This window comes from Tenrec ecaudatus, chromosome 1, assembly GCF_050624435.1.
Source record: "Tenrec ecaudatus isolate mTenEca1 chromosome 1, mTenEca1.hap1, whole genome shotgun sequence".
Classification (NCBI taxonomy): Eukaryota; Metazoa; Chordata; class Mammalia; order Afrosoricida; family Tenrecidae; genus Tenrec; species Tenrec ecaudatus.
This window is the reverse complement of record NC_134530.1, coordinates 155,668,737-155,694,164: the sequence shown is the minus strand read 5'-3', so window position 1 is coordinate 155,694,164 and position 25,428 is coordinate 155,668,737. Positions and strand designations below refer to the sequence as shown.

The window sequence follows — 25,428 nt, the reverse complement described above, 5'->3', positions numbered from 1 at the left end:
CGAGTGTTTTGCTATGTGTGCATTCTGCACACAAAATTTAAAACACATGCAAATGAAAACCCATGGACAGAATGTTCTCTCCCGACTCCACTTCCATCCCTAGCAAACATCCTCTGGGACTCAGTGAAATGTTGGTCTTTCCTGTTTGCTTTTCTCTCTTCCCTTCCCTTCTCAGATCATGGCCGTCCTTCTCTTGTCCTGTGCTGAAATGGAGGGGCTTATGTTAAGAGCATCACTCTCTGAGAACTCAGCCTCTGCACCTGACTTGGATGTAACACTCACGCCAGGTTAAGTCCATCTTTTCACGGACGCAGCTCCTTGAAGGTCAAACAGAGCTTGTAGTTGCTCAGTAAACACTTTGCAGTTGAATGCTGTTGGAGATCCACTCTGCTCAGGAGGATGGCAGGGCCCAGGTGGCTCTGTCTAAGTAACACATTAACCTGGGTTGGCTTAAGAAAAGGGAAAGGGCAGGTTTGGTGCACGGTGGCTATGATGAGTGAACTTGATCTTGAGAAGAATGTGCTTAAAAGCAAGCATATAAGCTCAGCGAGGGCAGAGTAGACACCTGTAAATGCTCCAGCCAACTGAGCAAGAAAGAGGCTGCTGGGTTTGTCCACCAACAGGTACTCAAGCTCACTGGGGGGCCAGGGTGGGGAAGAGGTTTCAGCAGAATGTTGTCCAGCTGCAATCCAGTTAGGGGCAGTAATCGGTGGGATCTGGAAGATGCAAGGACCACAGCACAGTTGACTAGGGGGACAGTCAACAGAGTGTGAACTTTGGGGAGGTCAACTGTTGCATCTGTAAGCATCCTCTCAATTCTACCCCGAATTCCTTGGTTCTACAGCCCTTATCCCTGTGGTTTGGGGGCTCCTGGGAGAGAAAGATTGTAATCTAACGCGGCTAATCTTTTCTGAAATGGAAGCGAAACCCACTAGTCAAACGTTCTGATTCATTTCGATTTGAGATGCCAGATGCCAGCGATGACAGATCATCATGACTCTCTCTCTGATTACTCTTGAAACACACTTCAGAACCGTCCTTCAACTCCCTTAACCATTCTCCACACTCTGCTTCGCTTCCAGTGGCTCTTCCCAGAGCTTCCCGTTGCTAAATCCTCCATTGCAGCCTTAGGCAGTAACTCACAGAGGAGAGCACAGACGTTTAGGAGGCTGGAAGTCTATCTAGTTTCTCTCCCCGAGACACTGCTTCTACCACTCCGCACCCACCACGCAGGTAAAAGGGCCTTCTGTCCTAGAAGCCAGGGACATTGGGTCGGAAAGACGAAAGGATAAAATCTAGCGCGTCCCTAACCGGCCGCCTTAGAAATGTGGCATTAGAGGTGGGTTGGGTTTGCACGTGTTTTCTATTTAACGCATGTCATTTATTTCCAACCTCTTAATCGAGTTGCTTTTCCTTGAAAAGATGGCTGGGACAAGGCCAACCTCGGAGCGAGGAATGTCACTGGGTTAGGAGCTGGAAACAATCAGCCCCGTATGGGTTTCAGGATGAAACGCCAAGATCTCCAGGAACCTGAATTCCTGGTGAGCGCTGGAATTCTTTAATCCTCCACCCGCTTCCACCCCTCCAAGGTCGGATCACAGCAGTTTGGAGGTAAGGGCGGGGAGAGGGAATCTTCTTTAGAGAACCAAGTCATCCCAAAGCGATCCTATCTGGAACTTTCCCATTTCTAAAGAAAGGGCCGCTTCCCAGCGCACAGTCCCTTCCGCACACTGCGACAACTAGGGGGCCGGAGCCCGTGCGGGGCGCGCGGAGGGTGGGGGGCGTGGGGACCGCGGGACCCGCCCGCAGCGCGCGCCGCGGGGCGGGGTCCTGGGCGCCATTCGTCCGGACACTCCCGGCCCCCAGCAGGCGCTTAGGGACGGCGAGGTCGCCTCTCCTCGCTCTAGGGGTCCCGGGCTCGCCCGGGCTACCTCGGGGTCCTGGTGGCAGGAAGTCCCCGGGAACTACAGATTGAGGCATGCTGGGAGCGTTCCCCTGCTCCTCCCAGGAAATGTCCTTTGTCCAGCCCCACAGGAAGCCCCTGTGAGGAGCCAGCCAGCCGGGCAGCCTGCCAGACCGCCTGCCAGCCCGCGGCCGTGGTCGCCGCCGCCGCCGCCGCAGCACCAGGGCAGACACGGCGCGGCGCGCGGCGCGCGGGGCTCGGGGCTCGGTGCCCTGGCTGCTCTCCGCGCCCGCAGCCGCCGCGCAGGTAGGAGCGTGGCTGCGGCCGGGCTCGCTGTCGCCTGGCGGTGGGGCTGAGCTGGATCGCATCGGACCGCTGCGGGGATGGGCGTGTGCCCGAGAGCGGGTGGCAGACGGCTAGTCCAGATCGTGCCCGGTGGACTGGACCGTTGTCTGGGGCGCTTGAGCCCTGGGGTGCTCCCTCTCACGGTCCCCAAAGCCAGCTTGAGTTCCCTTTGGGGTATGTGGCGCGGGGCTGGAGAAGGACGCTGGGAGGCTGGGGAGGAGGGCAGCGCTGCTAGCGGGGAGTCGGACCATCCCGCAGACCCCCGAAGGGGGCATCCGAGACCCTCGGAAAAAACGTAGCCCAGGGAGGAGCTTGGAAGGCTCGGAGAAGGTGCAGAGGCTTTGTGTGCATCTGTGCATCGGGATGGACGGCGCTTCGCCTCCTGCGTGTTCAGGTCCTTCGCCCGCCTGTGCTTGAAAAGGCGAGGGAGGGGACGGAGGCAAGGGTCCTTGCGAGTGCTGTGATGTGTATCCCTCCCTTGTCTTCTCCACGGCATTCCAGCCTGTTCAGATGGGCGGCTTCGGTTGCCACCAGGCTGGGCAGATGACACAATGTGCACGCGTGGGTGGAAGGATGGGCAGCAGTTGGCCGCCCCGGGGCCACCATCTAGCTCCATTTGCCTGGTACGCTTCCCAGCCTCAGTGTACATGTCTGCCCGCAGTGGTGGCGCAGAGGGAAGGGGGGGCATGAAGGACAAAGCTGGAACCTTCACACGTGGGGGACACCCTGTGACTGAGGATCAGGAAGAGAGGAGCGTGTTAGAAGAGGGCGAGTTGAGGGAGGGGCCGCCGTACGGAGGCACGGGGCGTACAGGATGACCAGCATACATTTGGCCGGACGCTGGAAATTGGATGGTCACTTCCTCGGGGACTTTCCACAATTTTCATTTTCCCTAACGGCTTCTCCCTCCGCTCCCAACACCTCTAGATACAGGAGCTGCAGTTTGGGTTCCACTGGATGAAGTTGTATACCATTCCTTACAGTCGCTGGCATGCTGGTCCTTAATCTGGAGGGCAGTATGAATGTTACCGTCCTGCTGTGGGACTGTGGGGTTGGCAAGTGCGGTGGACAATGGCTGGCAAGTTAATGGTCTTTGAGGGGCAGTGATGGGTGAGTGGGCAACTCTGAACACAACCTGAGTGTGACTGCAGGAAGTGAACTCACTCTCCTAAGACGCTTTGCTGTGTCTCCCTTCCCTGTTGCCCCCTTTCCCCCAGATGTTTGCCAAGAACCCCTCTTAAGAAGCTAATAGAGCCAACCAAGTAATCCTTTGCCCTCTGTGAATTCAGGTGATTTCTCAGAACACATTAGCGTGTGTGTGTGTGTGTGTGTGTGTGTGTTAGTGATGGGACTTGTTGGGGGTGAAGGGCAGGTGGGGAGACTGAAGCCAGGAGTCTAGCCAGGTGAAAGAGCACTAGGGTGGCCCCAGACGGCATCAAGAGCGTAAATGAGCAGTCAGATTGCCTTTTATTTTACTGGAAGGAAAAAGATAGATGGCCTTCAGGTTTTTCTAGGACTAAGGATATAAAAAGGATACAATTCAAACAAACAAACAAACAAACAAACAAACAAAAGAACCCCCTGCTGCGGCTGAACTGGCGTGATGGCATAGCGTGATGCCTGTAAAGGCTGCAGGATGAGGCTGATGGAGCCACACCACATTCCTCTTCTCCAACAACAGTTCTAGAGGCTACCTGCCTCCTTACTTTCTAGTATCCAGTGAAAAGGGGCAGAGAGCTAAAGGTTGTGTACAAAGGTGATACATTAAGGCAACAGAGAGCTTGCCTGTTCATGCAGAAAGGAGGAGAATGGGGAGGAGAAGAAGAAGGGGGAGGGAGGAGTTTAGTACCACTAAGAGGCCAGCAGCCTGAACTTATGTTAGTCTTATTTGGGTTTTCTTCATATTGAAGATCCGAATTTTTCTTGTCTGTTCTACCCCCAAACGGGTTTTAATACTCCACACTAGCTAGTGTTCATATAATGAACAAATCAACCCCAAGCAACCCACTGACACTAGGTCAAGTCTAATTCAGAGTGACCCTGTAGCACAGAGGAGAACTGTTCCATGGGGTTTCCGAGCCTGTCAGTCTTTACAGAAGCAGACTGCTTCATCCGCCTCCCACCACATGGTTAGCCAGAGTGAATGGCCAATCTTTCCATTAGCAGCCCAACCTTTACCCACTGCACCACCAGGGCACCTTCGGGCCAACCAAACTAATGACTTGGTTCATAATTCACTACCTACCTATTCTTATCCTCTGTTGGACCACCCCTAAACGACCCACCCATTTTTGCAGCCCATAGTACCCCATCTCTACATGTAACAGGCACTTACTCTTCCACCTTCATGCCTCCAAATGTCATACGTTCAAGGGTAAATGTTCCCAGTCCCTGGCCATCGAGTCAATTCTGACTCATTCAATTTAGAATTTCCAAGACTGCAAATCTTCATGGAAGTAGATAGCCTCATCTTCCTCACTCTGAGCAACTGGTGGGTTTGAACTGCTGACCTTGAGGTTAGCAGTCTAATACTTATAATGTTCCCCCAAAGACATTACAATTTAGGGGTCTCTCGCTTATTTCTAACTGGGCAGCTGGAAATTTTTCATGTTTCCCCTAATGGTCACCTTTTATTGAACATCTGCTTATCAGACATTGAACTAGATAATGTGTGTTACCTCATTTAGGAGCCCTCGTGGCTTAGTGGTTATGCATTGGGCTGTGATCTACAAGACCAGCAGTTTGAAACTACCAGCTGCTCCACAGGAGAAGATGAGGCTTTCTACTCCTTTAAACAGTTCTGGTCTTGGAAGCCCACAGGGGCAGTGCCACCCTGTCCTAAAGGGTTGCTATGAGTTGGCATCTACTTCATGGTAGTGAGTTTGGGTGTGGTTTCTTTTTGCTTACCTCATTTATCCCAATGGTTTACATATTATTATTATCTCCATTTAAAAAATGAAGAAACCAAGGTTCAGAGAGACATGAAATATTTTTGGAGCCCCAGATCCTGAACTGAAGGGAGATTTGGAAGCCCTGGTGGTTATTCATTGTTTATTCATTGGACTGCTAACCACAGGTCAAGTTCAAAACCACTAGGTGCTCCGTGGGAAGAAGAAGAGGCTTTCTACACCCCACAACCGTTGGGGTCCCAGAAACCTAAAGGGGGGTCCCCCTCAACCCTGCAGGGTAGCTATAAGCCAGAGCTGGCTCGAGTGCAATGAGTTGGTTTTTTTGGGGTTTTGAAGAAAGGCAAAGTTCACAAAACCTGATCAAACCATTGAGCACAAAGCCGTCTGCTTTGAATGCGTTCTTTTTTCCTGCCCAGTCTATTGGAATTCTTTCTTCCTCCCCCTCTGCCAAGGCTAAGCCCTTTGGGTAGCCTGTCTTGACCAAGCCAGCTCTGCTGCTGCTTTAACTTCCTGCTTTGTCTGAAGTACCTGGGGCTAAATGTTTGGATGACACTCGACCTGAGTCATCGTCAGCAGTGTACTGGGCGTACCCGCATAGTCCCTGCAAGCAGCAGAGAAGGGACAGTGTGTCTAGAACACCACCCTGCATGTGGTGGACTTTTGGGAATGCACTGATGATGGATTGATAATGGCTGGAAATGTAGACATGGAGGTCGACAACATCAGCTGCCTGTCTGTGGTTGGCTCCTGTGGCTGGCGAGGGATCAGAAGAGAGAAGCATTTTCTTTTTGGGCTACTCATGTTGTTGTTGTTGATTGGTAGGGTTTTCTTGACTGTGATTGTTACGGGAGCAAAACACCAGACCTGCTTCCTCCATGGGCAGATTGCGTGGGTTCGAACCCCCAAATTCTTTGGTTACCAGCCAAGCACAATCTGTTTACACCGCACAGAGACTCTGGTAATCATTTTCTAAGTTAGTTTTCACAAACCTCCACGCTCTCTGGGTCTATGCCAGAGCAGATCTGCGCATTGCAGGTCTTGCAAGCTTGACTAGCCCCGGCAATGAATGATGATGGCGTTTTGGTGGCACTGCGTCTCCTGGGAGGCCTCCTTTGCTTTGCCATCTGCCTCCTCACTGCCTGCTTACTCTCTACCACATTTTCAAGAAAGGCCTTTTTTGCTGCCCATCTGAGAAAATCACGACTTTCTCTGCCTCTGCAGATAGCAAGCAAGAAAGGCAGTGGGGAGGCAGGAAGAGGACTCATTCTGTTTTTATCTCGGACATAGTGGCAAGACTAGTGTAAGGCTTGGGGCTAGGCTGAATGGCATGATGCATTCATGAGGGATGGTACAAAGGTCAGTGGCCTCCCCTCCTTTACCCAGCTTTATCTCCTGAAGCTGCCAGAGCCTTCCTTTCCCCTTTAAATTCTCCAGGTCAGGATAGGGCCTGGTCTCAAGGCTGCATTGCGCTTGGAAAGCCCGGTCGGTACCCATGGAGCAGGTCCTGGTTCGCTATATGCACATTAATCATTCTAGAGAGAGCAGAAGGCCGCTCTGAGGTGCACACATTTGCCGCAGTGTTCCCGCTAGGTGTTCAGAGAGGGCCACATGCGAAACCTTGAGCTTCTCCATCACACAGGGTAAAATCTGGACCTGCACATGCAGCTCCAATGGGCGCAGATGTGTGCATATGAGAAAAGGGCCCTTTTTATCCAGACACAATGTTTTAGATCTTTATAGTCTTTTGAAAACTTTGCCAAGATTGTGCAATAAGTCACACTTTAGCAAATTTATTTATTTATCCAACCATTTGAATATTTACTTATTTAATAAGGGCTATCTAGCTCTGGATTCAATCTCCCAGTGCCCTGGGGTTAGCATGTCTTTATTTAATGACTGAGCAATTGGCAATCAACCAGGACGTGAAAGGACGATTTTTAAAAATCGTTTTATTGGGGGCTCATACAACTCTTATCACCATCCATACATCCATCCATTGTGTCAAGCACATTTGTACATTTGTTGCCATCATCATTTTCAAAACATTTTCTTTGTACTTGAACCCTTGGTATCAACTCCTCATTTTCAACCCCCCCTCTCGTGAACTCTTGGTAATTTAGAAATTATTATTATTAAATAATAATAATTCCCTTCACCTACTTTTTTGTTTTCCAACCCCCTATGTAGATCATTGTAATTGGTTCCCTCATTCTCCCCCCACCTTCCCCATACCCTCCTGGTATGAATACTCTCAATATTGGTCCTAAGGGGTTTATCTGTCCTAGATTCCCTGTGTTTCCAGATCTTATCTGTACCCATATACATGCTCTGGTCTAGCCGATTTGTAAGGTAGAACTGGGATCATGATAGTGGGGATGAGGAAGCATGAAAGAACTAGAGGAAAGTTGTGTGTTTCATTGGTGCTATCCTGCACCCTGACTGGCTCACCTCCTCCTGAGACCCTTCTGTAAGGGGATGTCCAATTGCCTACAGATGGGCTTTGGGTCTCCACTCTGCACTCCCCCTCATGCACACGATATGATTTTTTTGTTCTGGGTTTTTGATGCCTGATACCTGAGCCCATCAACACCTCATGATCACACAGGCTGGTGTGCTTCTTCCATGTGGGCTTTGTTGCTTCTGAGCTAGATGACCGCTTGTTTATCTTCAAACCTTTAAGACCCCAGACACTCTATCTTTTGATAGCTGGGCACCATCAGCTCTCTTCACCACATTTGCTTATGTATCCACTTTGTCTTCAGTGATTGTGTCGGGAAGATAAGCATCTTGGAATGCCAGTTTAATAGAAAAAAGTGTTCTTGCATTGAGGGAGTGCGAGTAGAAGCCCAATGTCCATCTGCTACCATAATACTAAACCTATAAATATATTTACATAGATCTATTTCCCCATCATCATATATAAATAAATTTACATATGTACATGCCTGTTTTAGACATCTATAAATGCCCTTTGCTTCCTAGTCCTTTCCTCTAGTTCCTTTTACTTTCCTCTTGTCCCATTATCATGTTCAGTCTTCATTTGCATTTCAGTATTTCCTCTCGGTTACATTGCCCTTCATCAAATCCTACCAGGCCTCCTACACTCTCCTCACCATCGATTTTAGATCACTTGTTTTTCCCTTGTCACTGGGTTTGTTAACACCCACTTCCTTTCCCCCACCTCACCCTCTCCTGTACCCACACCCACCCCCCAACTACAAGTCTTGTTGTTTTCTCCTCCTGATTGTTTACCCTGCCTATCTTATCTAGATAGGCCTCTAGAGACAAGAATGTACAAAAGCAAGACAGATCAAAACAAATAAACAGAAGAAAACAAAACAACAACAGCAACAAAGAAAGAAAAGCCTATAAATAGTTCAAGGTGTGTTTATTGATCTTTAGAAGTGTTTTCTGCTCGAGACTGATGGGGTGCTGTGCACTGACCCCATAGTCTATTTTTGGTATTTCTCAAGGACTTCATTGCTATGCTCCCTTTGCTGTTCTGTTGCACACCCTTAGTGTTTCACTTCCGTGTGGTGGGGTCAGATCAGGTGCAATTCCCTCACTGTGCCTGAAAGGAAGATTTTTTTATAAGCCTAGTTTCCATGTGTCAATATACCAATAAGCCTAAAACGCTCAGCTTATTTTAGAATTTTTTAATGAATCAATTTATTAGGGGTTCTTACAGCTCTTATAACAATCCAACCATCAATTGTGTCAAGCATATTTGTACATATGTTGCCATCATTTTCTAAACATTTATTTTCTACTTGAGCCCTTGTATTGGCTCCCCTTTTTTCCTTCCCACCCCCTACCTCCATCCTCATGACCCCTTGATAAATGATAAATTATTATTATTTTTTATCATTTACACCAACCACTGTCTTCCTTCACCATGTTTCTGTTGTTTGTCTCCCTCGTGGGATGGGGGGTTATGTGTCCATCATTGCCATTGGCTTCCCCTTCCTCCTCTCTTCCCTCCTTTCCCCTACCCTTCTGGTATCACTACTCCTATTTCTGTCCCCTAGGGTTTTATCTGCCTTGGATCCCTTGTGTTGTGACCTCTTATTTGTATCAGTGTCCATGCTCCAGTCTAGCCTGCAGTGAATGGCAGGACTGGAGTCATGATAGTGGGCGGTGAGGAAGCCTCAAGAAAACAGAAATAGTGTGTGCTTCATCAGTGCTGTACTGTGCTCTGGTTGACTCATCCCTTCCCTGTGACCTTTCTGTGAGAGGATGTCTCATTGTCTACAGATGGGTTTTGGGTCTCTGCTCCAACCTCCCTTGTTCTCAACAATATGGTTGTTTTTGTTTGTTCTGAGTTACCTGATCCCTTCAACACCTCATGGTCACATAGGCTGGTGTGCTTCTTTCATGTGGACTTGGTGCTTCTCTGCTAGATGGCTACTTGTTTAACTTATACCTTTTGATATCCGGGCACCATCAGCTTTTTCACCACATTTTTTAGCATCTTAAAAAATATATCATTATCTACTTAGCATTTAAAAAATTTATTATTGAGTCTTGCCTTCTTTCTTAAAAATCATTTTATTGGGGGCTATTACAGCTCTTATCATAATTCATCCATCCACTGTGTCAAGCACATTTGTACATATGTTGCCATCATCATTTTCAAACATTTTCTTTCTACTTGAGTCCTTGGTATCAGCTCCTCAATTTTTTCCCTCCCTCCCCTCCTCTCCCTCCCTCTTGAACCCTTGATAATTAAAAATAATTTTTGTCATGTCTTACATTACTGCTGTCTGCCGTCACCCGCATTTCTGTTGTTCGTCCTCCTGGGGAGGGGGTATATGTTGATCACTGTGATTGGCTCCCCCTTTCTCCCCCTTCCTTTTGCCTTCCCTCCTGGTGCCAGTACTCTGATTCTTGGTCCGAAGGGTTTCTCTGTCTTGGATTCCCAGTGTTTCGAGCTCTTATTTGAACCAGTGAACATGCTCTGCTCTAGTCAGATTTGTAAGGTAGAATTGGGATCATGATAGTGGGGGAGGAGGGAGACGAAGCATTAAAGAACTAGAGGAAAGTTGTATGCTTCGCCAGTGCTGTACTACACTCTGACTGTCTGTCTCTTCCTTGTGACCCTTCCGTGAGTGGATGCCCAATTATCTACAGTTAGGTATTGGGTCTCCACTCCACCTTCCCCCTAATTCACATTGATCTGCACTTTTGTTCTAGGTCTTCTGATGCCTGACACCTGATCCCATTGACACCTCATCATCACACAAGCTGGTGTGCTTCTTCCATGTGGGCTTTGTTGCTCTGAGCTTGATGGCCGCTTGTTTATCTTCAAGCCTTTAATACTCTAGACACTATATATTTTGATAGCTGGGCACCATCATCTTTTTTGCTGAGGCACCCATTTTGTCTTCTGCGATTGTGTCAGGAAGGTGAACATCACAGAATGCTAGGTTGTTAGAACAAAGTGTTCTTGTATTGAGAGAGAGCTTGGGCAGAGTCCCAAAGTCCTTCCACTTCCTCAATGTATTGCCATATAAATATATGTACATAGGCTAATACCTCTATTTTATGAGTTAATATATTTACATATGCTCACACCTATGTTTATACTTCTATCCATAGCTTTGCTTATTAGATCTTTCCTCTGTTTCCATTTACCTTCCTCATGCCCCACATCATGCTCTCCCTTCTTTTGCCTCTTAGTAATTCCTCTCAGCTAGATTGCTCTTGGTCCCAAACCACCAGGATCTCTATGTCCTCCTTCTTGTTGATTTTAATTCCCTAGTTGTTCCCCTGTCTATGGCATTGTTTGTTCACCGCTCCACCCCGCAAGTCCCTCCAGAACCGTTGGTCCCATTGCTTGCTTCCCTGCCTATCTTATAAAGGTAGACAAAACAACTATAACACAAAACAAAAAGAAAATAAAAGAGTGAAAAAAAGAGAAAACAAACCAAAAAACCCGAGAAAGCATATGTAATTCCAGGTCTGTTCACTGACCTTTATGACTATCTCCCCACCGGTCCTGAATTTTGAACCTTTTAATGGGCTCCAGTCAGCGTTGCTTTCGTTACTCAATCACAGGGATGCTGAGATTGCGTGGTTTCATCGGCAAGTGCTGCAACCCCAAATTTTGTGGCTGCTGCCACTGTTATCACAGGTCAGGTTTTGTCCTCCTTTTGGGGGTGGAGTGGGATTAGCTGCAATATTGTGGTAATTGGCATATGTGAGTCAATCTGAGCAGGAAGTAGTAATTAAAGGAAAAGGCACAAAATGAAATAGGTTTCCTCTCATTACTAATAATGTCCACTAATAATGCAATTCAGTGTAGAAAGATTTTACAAAACGTTTTTATTGTTAGTACTCATGTAATCTAAGCCGTATGGCACGTAAGTCACTTGCAACAATATTTCTGACATTATTATTGATTAACAAGCAGTCTGGTGGCATAGTGGCCTGTGCCTTGAGAGGCTGCTAACAGAGCCAGTGATTCCAACCAGTCCCTCTGCAGGGAAAGAGGAGGCTGTCTGCGCCCATAAAGATTCATGGTCTTGGGAACCCAAGCACATCTGGCTTTCAGTCTGCGATTGAAGCAGGTCATAAACACTGTGAATAATTCTGCATGGTCCGGTATGGGAAGAGGACCTTGGAACCAAGGGGGACACTAGCCCTAATGATGCTGAGCCATTTCGAATACCTTTGCTAACAGTGGGTCTGCTCACTTTTGACCATGTTGTTGTTGTCAGGTGCCATCGAGCAGGCTCCGGCTCATCTGACCCTCTGCGCAACAGAACGAAGCGCCGCACTGTCCCGCGCCATCCTCACAGCTGTCCCTGTGTCTGAGCCCACTGTTGCAGCCACTGTTGAGGCTCCTCCTCTCTTTCCGCACCCCTCCATCCTTCTCCAAGACCTGGTCTCTCCTGACATGTCCGCAGCATGTAAGATGAAATCTGCCCATCCTGCCCATTAAGGAGCACTCTGGCCTTCCTTCTCCCGATGCAGATCTGTTTGTTCTTTCAGCAGTCCGTGGTACTTTCAAAATTCCTCTCCAGTGCCACAATTCAAATGCACCAGTTCTTCCATGGCCTTCCTCATGCAGTGCCCATCTTTCCCATGTCTAGGATGCGATGGAGGATAACATGGCCCGGGTCTGTCAGTTTGTCACACTGTGGTGGTCTATTTGTGGCTGTCGTGCTGGAAGCGGTGTCACTGGGATTTGCAATGCCGGCAGGTCCCCCACAGTGAACAGGTTTCAGCGGAGCTTCCAGACTGAACCGACAATGAAGGAGGACTCAGCCCCCACTTCAGAAGCAGCCCCGGCAAGCCCTATGCACAGCTTGGCAGCACTGTCAAATATTGTACAATGAGATGTGCCGAATGATGGAAGCTTAAAGATTATATGAAGTGGGAAAAATACTACCAGTTTATGATAGGAACACTTCCGACCTTTCTTTTTTTCTCTGGAATGGGTGTGCCTGATCTGTATTGGTCTGATCTGTATTATTCTAAAATGAGTTTATCACGGGAATGAGAAATCTAAACGTGAGATAAACCCGAAGGAATCACTCTATTAAGTAAGCTATGCAAAGTGGATTTCCATTGAACTTGACCAGGCTGAGAGCAGGCCTGGCTATAGCACAGAGGGAGACACCTTTGCAGCCTCTTTCTTTCTTGTCCACCATCTCTAGCAACTACTTGTTTCTTGATTGAATCGGGCGTTTGACAAATACTTCTGGTCACCTACTTCCTCTGTGGCATGTACTCTCTCTTAAAGATATTTTTTTTCAAACTTTTCGGGGGCCAAGTTGGTTTTACTTCTTAATTCTGGCCCTATTTTAAAGACCACCTTTGATTCCGACCCTGTGTATGTGAGGGGAGGCCTGTGCTCCGTCGCACGTTCAGTGGTACAATCTTCAGAAGTTGATTCCAAACCCACAGACAACTGTTTCCATCAAGATGCTCCTGATTCGTATGAGCGCTTCCTGTTGAAGGGCTTCTGAAGGTAGAAATCTTTAAGGGAGCAGACAGCCCACGACCTCACCTTTCTCTCACAGAGCGGCCAGTGGGTTTGAACTGCCCACCTTACAGTGAGCAGTCCATCTTATAGATACTCTTAATGTCAAATACAACTTTCTTGTGTATTTGAATGTGCTCCCCTTGCCTAAAGCAAGAGCTTGTGACATAACAGATAACTCAGGGAACTGCTAACCACAAGGTCAGCAGTTTGAAACCACCAGCCGCTCCACAGGAGAAAGATGAGGTTTCTACTCTGCAAAAGAGTTACAGTCTTGGAACCCCATAGGGGCAGTTCTACCCTATTCTCTAAGGTGGCTGTGGGGAAATCGTCCCGATGGTGCTGAGAAGCACGTTGAACATTATGTTCTGTTCTAGCTCTTCGAGCACTCCCGAAGCTCATGAGACGGGTGGTCCTTGGTGATGCAGACAGTTCAGCCCTGGGCCACTCACTGAGAAGTTCCAGTCCCCTCAGGGACTCTTCAACAGGGTCTGTTTCAGAAAAGTCAGCCATTGAAGACCCCGTGAAGTGCATCCCTGCTGTGACACACAGAGGCTCCCAAAAATCAGGATAAAATTGGTTGGATTCTAGTTTATGAAATAAGATATTGTTTCTATCTTACAGATTTTAAAAAAAAATCACCAACCAACCGAGGTTCCAAGAGGTGGAGCACATGGCCTCAGGATGCGTAGCTAGAGGTAGATCCCAGCATGCGCTCCATCTTCAGAATCCGCGGTTAACCTCCCTCCGCAGGTGCAGCTTTCCTTCGGAGGAGAGATACTATCAGGTTTCCTGAGGAAGAACACAGGGTGAGAAAGGGCGGGGTGGAGAAGGACACATTGTAGGGATTTAGAGTAAGGCGATTTTATTTTTTTCAATGTTTTATTTTTTTGGGTCGAGATGTACCCTACAGAGGTCAAGGGAAGGTAAGAGAGCCTCTGGCTACACCGTTGAGGACCTGGGGCCTCCCCACACAATCAGCTGACAGCATCACACAGCTCACCAAAGGGAAGCAGCTCCATTTGGGCTGAGAGCATGAAACCTTTGACCCTAATACCTGCAAATGATGTTACCAAGCTCCAAATGGCTCTTGGCACACAAAAAAGATTCCCTGACCCCCAAGTGCAAGTTTGTATTTTCTAGAGAGGGTGGCAAGTCATTTAGGGGTGACTGAGCTGGGGGGGGGCGGATAAATAGTAGCTTAAAACACACACACACACACATTTTATTGTGAATTAGGTAACGTTCTAAGGAGCAAATCTGCTTTTCATTCAAGAATCATGCACTTTTTGTCTCTTATCATCGATTGCAATATGACCTTATGTACCCCATGTCCTTGTGCTTCTTTCCCATTCCTACACCTCCCCGGGGACATGCAAGCGGCCACTCTGCGTTGGTGAGGTGGATTGTACTCAACTCAGCAGAGTTATGGGGAGTGAGACCTGCTGCAGCGAAACCACAGTAAATAGATGCAAGGAGGGGCGCCGCCGCTGGTTTGATTGAAAGGGGGTGGGGGGACGGCGGGTTCGAACTTGACCCCAGCATTTTGAGTTGAGCTGGGGAAGGTTAGAAAAGGCCATCACAGAAATGGGCACGGTCCGGAAGAGCTGAGCTGTAGCCCCGCTTGGGGTTAGAGAGCTAGTGTCTGTGAACGTTCATAAGACTGGCATCTCTTGAGTCTGATAGACTTGATTACAAATGTTGTTTGTTTGGGGGTTTCAGAGCCAGGGGCAGACCCTGAAAATCCATTTCATTTTTATAACAGCTCTTCAAGGGAACTACTTTCCCATCCTGGTCTAGAGGAGGACAAGGAGTCCTGCGGGTGTACTTGGGAAGCACTTGGTTGCTTCCAGGTAGTTGGGGACTCAGACCTACTCAGGGGTTCTGCAGCAGAAAGACTTGGTGATCTCTCGAGACCTCCCCTGCTCTGTCGCCTGGGGTTGCTGTGAGTTGACTGGAGGGTGCACAGACGATGAAGAAAAGGAGACTGAGGGGCTAGAAGACTGTTTTAAGGGCTGCATGTTGGAAGGGGCGAAGCAGATCATTGCGTGCCGTCTGTCTGCTCAGGAGCATGTGCTTGTACCACTGTTTAGGATGCTGCATCGCCGCGTGGGATGCAGAGCAGCGCTGGAGGGCTGGAACGGTGTTCAGGCCGCAGCGATAGCTCCCAGAGCTTGATAAGGAATGTGGATCTGGAGGAGAGAGGTTGGGCCAGACGCTCAATTGGTGAGACCTCTGAACGGAGTTCTCTCTTTTAATCTAGAAGAAGGATCAACACAATTGAGGAAGGGGAAGAGAAGAAAATCTAAAAAGAAACCTCAAAGGTTCCCTGGTTTTAGGAAGTGACCAGCTAGTGAAGTACCAGGAAGCAGTTGGCTGCTGTAGAGTTGGCCCCTGACACATGGTCACTCTGGGTACAATACGACTGAACCGGTGTGCTTCTCAGGATTTCCAGATCTCCAGGCCTTTCTCCCTAGTCTCCACTAGTCTGGGAGACCCCCTGGTACATGTTTAGCACTGTAACAGTGTGCCAGCCTCAGTGCTCTCTGAAGAATGGTGCCTGTGCTTGTGAAGCCAGCAATTAAAGTCAGCTACTTCATAGGAAGCAAGGATGCTCCCACGGCACCCCAACTGCTCCCACCAGGAGCCCCAGGGCAAGGCAACATCACGGGCGATGAAACCACAAAACAAGAAACAAAAACCATTGCTGCTGGGCACATTGCAAAGACGCACAGCGATGGTGTAGGGCGGGGTAGAACCGACCACCTCCTGGGGTTCCCCAGGCTGTCGTAAGTCCTTACGAAAGCCAACTGTTCCGTCTTTCTCCTGTGGAGCAGCTGGTGGGGCTGAACCACACACCTCTCACGAACCACCAAGCCACCAGGAGAGTTTCCAAAAACAGTCTCAACAGGGACTCGACAGGCATTCATTGGCTTCCCAGCATTTGGAAGCAGAGAAACAATTGTTGCTGATATTAGTATGAGCCCTACCTTACTAAGTTTAGTAATTAGTCCCCTCTGCTAAATGGCCCACACCCGGGAAGTGCCCAGTTTCATGAAAAGTCGTGTGTGTGTATGTGTGTGTGTGTGTGTGTGTGTGTGGTGGTGACGTTAGCATTTATTAGGGCTCGGGGACGCTCATCTCTCCTTTCCCCAAGAGTCTGTAAGCGATGCCCCAAAATGGCACTGCAGGGGGGAATTAATATCATTTGATAAGCAATGATGTTTATTTATTTAAAAATCATTTATTGGGGGCTTTTACAGCTCTTATAACATTCCATACATGAATCGTATCAAGCATATTTGCAAATATGTTGCCATCATCATTTCCAAGACATTTTTTATTTGAAGCCCTTGGTAGAAGCTCCTCTGTTCCCCCCCCCCCTCATGTATCCTCCGTAGTGTTCTTTTGTATCTTACACTGTCCATTGTCTTCTTTCACCCACATTTCTGTTATTTGTGCCCTGGGGTGGGGGGTGGGGGTGATGCTTTTTTAATGAGAGGGCTTCATAGTTCAAATGGGAAAGTATTTTTAAAGATTCTCTCTAAATGACATCAACAGGACACGTGCTTTGGGACCTCATCGGATTTCTTTCATCTCTGCTGCCTGCCCCCTTTATTCTCTTTCTCTCTCTTTTAGGATGACTGTTGCTGCCAATGCAGTATAAAGAATTTGGGATTATTCTGTGTTTACCTTGACACCCCATTAAGTCAATGTGAAATCAAACAACTGCTTTTTGTTGCCAGCAGGGCATTATGTCTTCTTTTCCTACAAACATTAGATGATCCAAACTCCATTAAACCAGAGGCCATTTCTGAAGTCACATGACCTTAAATGTCAAGAGTGTTTTCTCTGGACTTTGGGGGGAAGTTCATAAAGTTACAATAGAATGTATATATGGAAAAGAACAAGAAAATGGGAAGGAAGAGGTGGCATCAGTGTGTTGTCACCCAGGCTACAGTGCCAGTATGCTGGTTGTCTTGGGCACTTCCAAGTTATGGTGCTCCCAGGTGCCTCGGCATAGAGCTTTGTGCCACAGGGTTTTGAAAAGCCCACGTTTCAGAAGGAGATCACCAGGCCCTTCTTCTGAAGCACCTCTGGGTGGACTGAGAGCTCCAACTTTTCAGTTAGCAGCCAAACACGTTCCCCCTTCGCACCACCAGGGATTCCAAAGCTAGAGTTGTTCTTGCTGCCAGCTGCTGAGTCGGGTCCTAGAGCACGCGCCCATTGCCATTGAGGTGACGCTGACTCACACCAACCCTAGAGAGTGGACTAGAACCGCCCCAGAGGGGTTTCCAAGTCAGTCTTTCTGAAAGCAGGCCTTCGCATCCCGCTAGCTGGGGGAGCGGCCGGTGGGTTAGAACAGCCAACCGTTGGTTCAGTTAGTAGTTGAGCGCTAAACCACTGCGCCACGAGAGTTCCTTCTACATCTTAGCCATAGACATGACAAGATGGGCTGAGAGAGGGTCTGGCACAGGGCTGGTTTGCCCTCACAGGGAGTCAGGGGACCTGAGTAATAGTCCTGATTCCTTTGCTCCCAGGAGACCGTCGTGAGATCAAGCAAAACATTCCTTTGGTCTTCATTTTCGATTTTAAAAATTGTGCATCTCTCCTTATTAATGGCACAAGGCAAAGATCGTTGGCTTGCCCTGGCACCTGACCCGCTTTTGACCACTTCTCACAGGATGGTCAAGAGAAGGCTCAGAATGCAAAGCTATTGAAACCTTTTGATGTAACAGAAAGCAGTGTAAGTGTAAGAAGCCCTCTGAAGTGATGGCTCATGTGGAATGAGCTTGATTTTATGGTGGACTTGATCTTGTTGTGGACATGAACCTAGGGACGTCCTCTGTTGTGAAGTTGTGTGTTACACCTAGAACCCCATCCTGTACCCTGGTATTTCCATGATATTATTTACAGGCAGAATGACTTGGCTAACACATTGCAGATATCTTAGGAATGAGTTTGTGACTTTGGCACTACTCCTGTGAGAAATAAGAGTAGGATTAACTAACAAAGCACTTTGTGTACTGGGTAGGTTCTGGCTGAATCAATGTGATTTGACTGACTGCCCAAGTAAGCAGCTGATAGGAGTCACAAACCTGGGGCTGGACTGGCTTAAATAAGGCCGATCCCAGAGTGGCAGTGTTAGAGGTTTGAAGAGGAACTTAGTTCTTTCATAGTGTATGTGCCACATCACACAAGTGATTGTGTTGTTGGTGGTGCATACTATTGAGTCTGTTCTGACTCTTAATAACCCTAGTTACAGCGGAAAGAAGGCCTGCACCATCCTCACAATTGTTGATGTGTTTGAATCCAGCTGCTGGGTCAGTGCATCTTGTCTTAAGTGCTTCCTCTGTTTTGCCGTCCCTCTACTTTACCAAGCATGATGTTCTATTCCAGGGACTAGTCTCTCTTGATAACAAGTCAAAGGAGCATTCTGGTTGTACTTCATCGAAGACAGACCTGTTGTTCTTTTGGCATTCCATAATACTATCAATATTCTTCTCCAACATGACAATTCAGATGCATCAATTCTTCTTTGGTCTTCCTTATTCAATGTCCAACTTTCACCTGCAGATGAGCCTATTGAAAATAGGCTGGCTTAGGTCAGGTGCACCAAAGCCCTCAAGTTAGCATTCTTGCTTTCGGTACTTTAAAGAGATCTTTTGCATCAGAGTGACCCAATGCACTGTCACTTGATCTCTTGAATGCTGCTTCCATGAGCACTGATTGTGGATCCGAGCAAGACAAAACCTTGACAACATCAATCCTTTCTCCTTTATCACGATGCTGCTACTGGTCTAATTGGAGGATCTGGATCTTCTTTACATTGAGTGGTAATCCACACTGAAGGCTACAGTCCTTGAGCTTCATCAGCAAGTGCTTCAACTCCTCACTTGCAGCAAGCAAGGTGCAGCATCTGCATATCACAGGCTGTTAGTAAGCCTTCCTCCAATCCTGATGCCACATTCTTTTTCTTTTTTTCTTTATTTTTTTATTAGGGGCTCATACAACTCTTATCACAATCCATACATATACATATATCAGTTGTATAAAGCACATCTGTACATTCTTTGCCCTAAACATTTTCAAAGCATTTGCTCTCCACTTAAGCTCTTTGCATCAGGTCCTCTTTTTTCCCCCTCCCTCCCCGTTCCCCCCTCCCTCATGAGTCCTTGATAATTTATAAATTATTATTTTGTCATATCTTGCCCTGTCCGGAGTCTCCCTTCCCCCCCTTTTCTGTTGTCCATCCCCCGCCCATTCTTTTTCATATCATCTAGCTTCTCTGATTATTTGCTCAACATACAGATTGAATAAGCATGGTGAAATGATATGACCTTGACTTTGTTCATGTAAAACCATGCATTAGTCCTTTGTTCTGTTCCCACAACTGCCTCTTGATCCATATTCAGGTTCCCCATGAGCACAATCAAGTGTTATGGAATTCCCATCTCAGGGATACCCATATTTTGTTCTGGTCCACATAGTCAAATGCATTTGCACCGTCAATAAAACACAGGAATATATTTCTGGTATTGTTATGTGAGCCACGATACATCTGCTGTCAGAAGTAATGCTTTCTGTTCTCCATCCGTTTCTGAATCTGGCTTGAATTTCTAGCAGCTCCTTGTCACTGTCCTGCTGCAACCATTGTTGGACGATCTTCAGCTAAATAAATGTTACTTGCATATGACATTATTCTATAATTTGTGCATTCTGAGGTGTTACCTTTCTTTGGAATGAGTACAAATATGGACCTTTTCCAGTCAGTTGGCCAAGTAGCCCTTTTCCAAGTGTGTTGGCAAAGAACAGTGAGTGCTCCCAGTGCTTCATCAGCTTGTTGAAACATCTCAGTTGATATTCCATCACTTCCTGGAGCCTCGTTTTTGGCTAATGCTTTCAGTGTAGACTTCTTCACTCAGTACCGTTGGCTCTTGATCGTATGCTTACTCTTGAAACGGTTGAGTGTTGATTAGTTCTTTTTGGTGCACTGTTCTTTCCGTCCTCTTTGGATGCTTTCTGCATCATTCAATATATTGCCCAGAGACTCTTTCAATTGTTCGACTTGAGATGAATTTTTTCTTGAGTTATTTCATTTTGAGACATGCTGGGCATGTTCTTCCTTTCTGGTTTTCTAATGACAAATCTTTGCACATTTCATTAGAATAATTTTGTTTGTCTTCTTGAGCGACCGTTTGACATTTCCTGTTCAGCTCTTTACCTCATTATTTCTTCCATGTGCTTTAGCTAGTCTATGGTTAAGAGCAAGTTTCAGAGTCTCTACTGACATCCGCTTAGATTTTTTCTTTTTTCCTGTATTTTTAAAGGTCTTTTGCTTTCTTGATACCCTCCCACAGCTCATCAAGTCCTCTAGCAGTAGTGCTCAATGCATCAAATCTGTTCTTGAGATGTTCTTGAAATTCAGGTAGGATATACTCAAGGTCATATTTTGTCTCTTGTGGACTTGTTTTAATTTTCTTCAGCTTCAACCAGAAATTACATAGAAGAAATTGATGGTCTGTTCTACAGTTGACCCCTGTTGGTTTTATTTTCTGATATTGAGTTTCTCCATGGCTTCTTCCCACAGATATAGTTAATTTGGTTTCTCTGTATTTCAGTTGAAGAAGTCCACATGTATCGTTGCCTTTTTATTGTTAAAAAAAAAGTATTTGCACAAAAAAACAAAACAAAAAAAAGTATTTGGATGGAGAAGTCAATGGTCTTACAAAATTCTATTATGCAATCTCCAGCTTCATTTCTATCACTAAGGCCACATTTTCCAACCATTGTTCCTTCCTCTTTGTTTCCAACTTTTGCATTCCAATGGCCAATAATTATCGATGCATCTTGATTGCATGTTTGATCAATTTCAGACTGAAGACATTAGTGCAAGCAGTTCAGATGATTAGGTAGTGTAAATCGGGTGAACTTAATGATTCCACGAGACCCCGTGTAAGTAGCTTAGGCTCTCCCCATAGGCTGCAGGAGGCTGCATCGAAATAGGCTTGGGAGAGAAGTTGGGATGCCAAGGATTACGTTCCTCTCTGCCCTTACCTAGTGTGGTGATAGGCAATTCACCTAACTTTCTGGGTCTCCTTTCCCCTTCCCATTGCAGGCGATTAGATCAGCTATCCCGCATCAAGCTGCGTCTGAAATGAGGCGTGTGGATGAAAGGAAAAGAGAGACATGAACAAAGCATGGGCTTGGGAGGACAACAGTCTGATGGACTGAAGTACCGAGTATATTCAAAGCTTGGTTTTTATACTCTTCTTACAAGGGATTGGTTACAAAACAAACATCAAAGAATTTGCTTTAACAAAACATTCTGAACCTCTTATCTATGCAGATCTTACTTAACTAGGCACACTTTCTAAACACAAATAATAACAGCACTATATTCTAAGATAAGCACAAGGACATGCAGGGTTCAAAAGAATCTTAAAGAGGTCATAAAGAACTGAGTTATCTCACAATTCTTTTAGTTACAAGGTAAACAGAGGCACAGGGGACTAATTAGTCACCCACCAAGAAACACCTTGACCAGCAGACCTCCTACATCCCATCTGTAATGAGATCCTGTCACCTATCTGTCAGCTTGCTGTGCTGTGGTGGTTTGTGTGTTGTTAGGATGCTGGAAGCAAAGCCACTGGTATTTTAAATATCAGCAGGGTCACTCATGGTGGACAGTTTTAGCAAAGCATTCAGACTAGACAGACTAGGAAGAAAGGTCTGGAAATCTATTTGCAAAATTAGCCAGCAAAAGCCTTGTGGATCTTTCCTTGCTGGAGGATGAGCCCTCTATGTTGGAAGGTATTCAGGTGGCCATCCACACTGACCTTGAGCATACCGATGATCATGAAGATGGAGCAGGCAGGGCAGCATTTTGTCCCGCGGTACACGGACTCCCCGTGAATCAGAGCAATTCAACCTCAACTGACAACAAGAAAGATCAGATTAGCAAACCCCATGATGAATGAGATCAGGAAGGTGACATTTAGCAGGTTCTTCATTCTGCTCCATGCCCTCTGACATTTAGTGGTATTTTTCCCTGTGCTGCTACCAGAATTTGGCTTTACTTAGCATCATCTCCTCCTCCATCAGCCTCCCAAGATATCTTGTGGTAGGGGGTGTTGAAATTTTTCAGATTCTTATGTCCCAAGGCCACTCTGGATGATTTCTGAAATGTTTATAATAAGGAATTTCATCTGAAGGTACCTCTGTAATAGTTGAGACAGGGGTTTTGTTCAGTCAGCTAGGGAAAGTTATGGGCCAGCTCTTTAGGAAGCTGTTCATACAGAGAAATGTACAGGAACTTTCCTTGTGTGCATGGATGCTGAAGGCCCTCAGGCAGAGAATCTATGCTCAAGGAAACAGCCCTTATGCTGTTTTACAGGCTGGGATTGTGCTGCGTTGTCTGCAGAGAGGGCCAAGAACTGGAGGCAGAGGAACGGAAGTAATCCCAACATGCTGAACCAGTGGAAGGGCTCTGTCATGGCAGTCTCTGAGGGAGCCCTGGATATCATTCACGCCCTCCTTGTTGAGACAGACATCATTACTTCCTGGATGAAAGCTATGTCCTGTGACTGGTTCTAATCGAGATTACGATACACCCTTAGCTATGGTGGAACCTGTCCCCGCACTTGGCTCTGCTCTCTCTCTAGTGTGTTGTGCGTTCTTTTGGATTGCCCCCTCAGAGTTCCTCTGTCCAAGACACAATCTACACATAAAGGTCCTGAATTTGGGCTAATAAAGTGCTTCTATTCCTGTCAGGGTTCTTCATATGGAAATCACATTTGCCTGAATCACCAGCTTGTTTTCTTCCTTTCATCGATCTACACAGGCTCTTGGGTCTTTCCTTCCTAAGAAGATCAGATAAGGAACTTAGTCTCTCGGGCACTCCTAGCAGCCCATCACTGACTGACCTGAAGATAAAGCGTTTCTCTCCTAGAGTTGTCATGACCAGGATCCCCAAGCTGGTTTCTTGCCCCTTGGGTTTAAGTATATAGTTGCATATCAAAAGGTGGAAACAAAGTACATGAGAGTTTGGGACATAACAGTGATTGCTTACTCATATTACCTTTTAAGAGACCAAAGAACATCACACTTGTTTCTTTTCTTTGCAGGTTTTAAAACCATTTGTGTGTGTGTGTGAATTGGGTGAAGGTTTACAGAGCAGATGAGTTTCCCAATCAACAGTGTACACACCTTTTGTTTCACGTCATTGATGGCAAATCCCACTTCCTCAAAATTTCCTGTTTCCAGCTCACCTTTCTGAGCCTCCTAAACGTCGTCCTGGCTAAAAGCTCACAAATGGGTGGTTATTTTTCTTCACCTTCTTACAGCCCCCACCCTCGGTCACATGGATGCTATTTGATATTAAGTGTAGTAATCCTGGACTCCTGTTTTACATAACTTTCAAAAGTAGGCTAGCATCTTGTGTGCAAAGCACTGACATTTTATTGTGATCCTAGAGCTTGAAATGGTAACAATCAACCCTGAACTTGTGGGAAAAATACTCAGTCATGTTTTCCACTTTTAATGCTTTTTATTAGTTTTCTAGCAACTATGAAAGTGGGTAGAGTAGTATAATGAGTTGACGAAGCCCATCATCCGGTGTCAACATATAGGACCAGCCTGGTTTCATCTGTACCTCCCATGCATCCCATCCTGGAATTATGCTATGGCAATTCCAAACACCTGAAATGGAGCATTCCACCTGTAAATGGAGCATTGTGTGTCCCGGAAAGATGAAGAAAGGCTTCAAGAAGCTTGTGGAAAAACACCGTTCTTTTTGAGTTCCAGTTTTCCTTTTGGAAACTCACCCATTGATGGACTTAATTGCAATATCCATACTTTAAACAAATGAATACTCCCTTAGTGCCATATGTAAACATTTGTAATTCTCCCATCATCTCCAAATGTGTCTTCTTTGATAAAATGTATTTGAAAATTTGCATATTTGAATTGGGAGTCAAATAAGATCTATACATTGAGGATGGTTGACATACTTCTGAAGTTTTTGACCCAGCAGTTTCCCGACATTTATTTTTCCTTGCCATTTGGGGCAGGGGCGGGGGGAGGAGAGGTGTTACGATTTTAAAGAAACCTTATAATGTTGCCCCAGATCTGGGGTTTTGCTGTTAACCTGTTATTTTTAAAGATAATACCGCCACCCAACATTAAAAAAATTTTTTTTTAAACGGTCACTACTATTGAGTCAACTCCAAACTCATAGCCCCCCTTCAGGCCTCAGTAGAACTGCCCCTGTGGGTTTAATTCTTTAAGCAGAGAACCTCATCTTCCTCCTTCCGAGTGGCTGGTGTTTTTGACATGCTGACCTTGTTTTTAGCAGTCCAACTTGTAGCCCAGGGGCATCTAAGGAAACAACAGTAATACACCTCTACATACATTCATTTTTGTAGCTATTTTTATAGAGATTCACATCTATATAAACTATATCTAAATGTATGCAGGTGTTTCACCTCTAGGTGAAAGGACCCTGGTGGTGTGGAGGTTATACACTGGGCTTTGATCCGCATGGTTGGCAGTTCAAAACTACCAGCAGCTCCAAGGAAGAAAGACTCCTGTAAATGGTACTGGAAACCCACAGGGGTCGCTGTGAGTCAGCATTGACTCTATGGCAGTGAATTCGGTTTGATTTATGGAGTTAGACACATCAAAAGGCAGGGCAATTCAAGAGAAAAGGGACATCTTTACATGCTTATCCCGCTTTCTCATTGCTGGAAGATAGGTTGGCAACCTGTAGGCAGCGGGGTCATTCAGCCATGGCTGACCTGTTCCAGGCTGGAGCATTCCAGTGGGTTCCCACCCACAATGCTGAACAGCAATTTTCCTGCCCACAAAGCCCAACAGCTATTTTTGGCAGACAATTGGACAAGCAGTTTCCTTACTTGACTACAGAGAGAGCCTGGAGAGACTGAATATAGACAGAATCTTTTTGGCCCCAACACGCCCCCCCCTCACGCCTCCCCACCAGGTCTACTGTGATGAACAGTCTCTTGAGGGCTGTTTCTTCCAGTGGAAATCTGATCACAGAATCTTCTGGGCAGGAAAAGGTTTCCTGAGGTCACCTGGGCCCAGCTGGCAACCTGAACAGAGGATTCCAGCATCAGCCCTTGCTGAACAAAGCTGTTTATTTACAAGTCCCCTAGCTCAATGACACCCTGCCTTTTTCTGTTTGCCTTCAGTGAAATCCACGGGTAAGTGGGGTCGCTTTCTGCTGTGCGCGTGTGCGTGTGTGTGTGTGTGTAGCAGAGGTT

The 25,428-nt window shown here is 46.6% G+C and overlaps 1 protein-coding gene across 2 annotated transcripts in view; it reads left to right on the top strand.

Moving 5' to 3' along the window:
• The first annotated feature begins 1,925 nt into the window (after positions 1-1,925).
• The window catches only part of ZNF697 (zinc finger protein 697), a 39,618-nt gene continuing 16,115 nt past the window's right edge, over positions 1,926-25,428 (top strand). The window contains exon 1 of one of the 2 annotated variants that reach the window (XM_075560097.1): positions 1,926-2,209. The gene's annotated coding sequence lies outside the window, so the exon portion shown is untranslated. The other variant, XM_075560088.1, reaches the window with a different exon arrangement.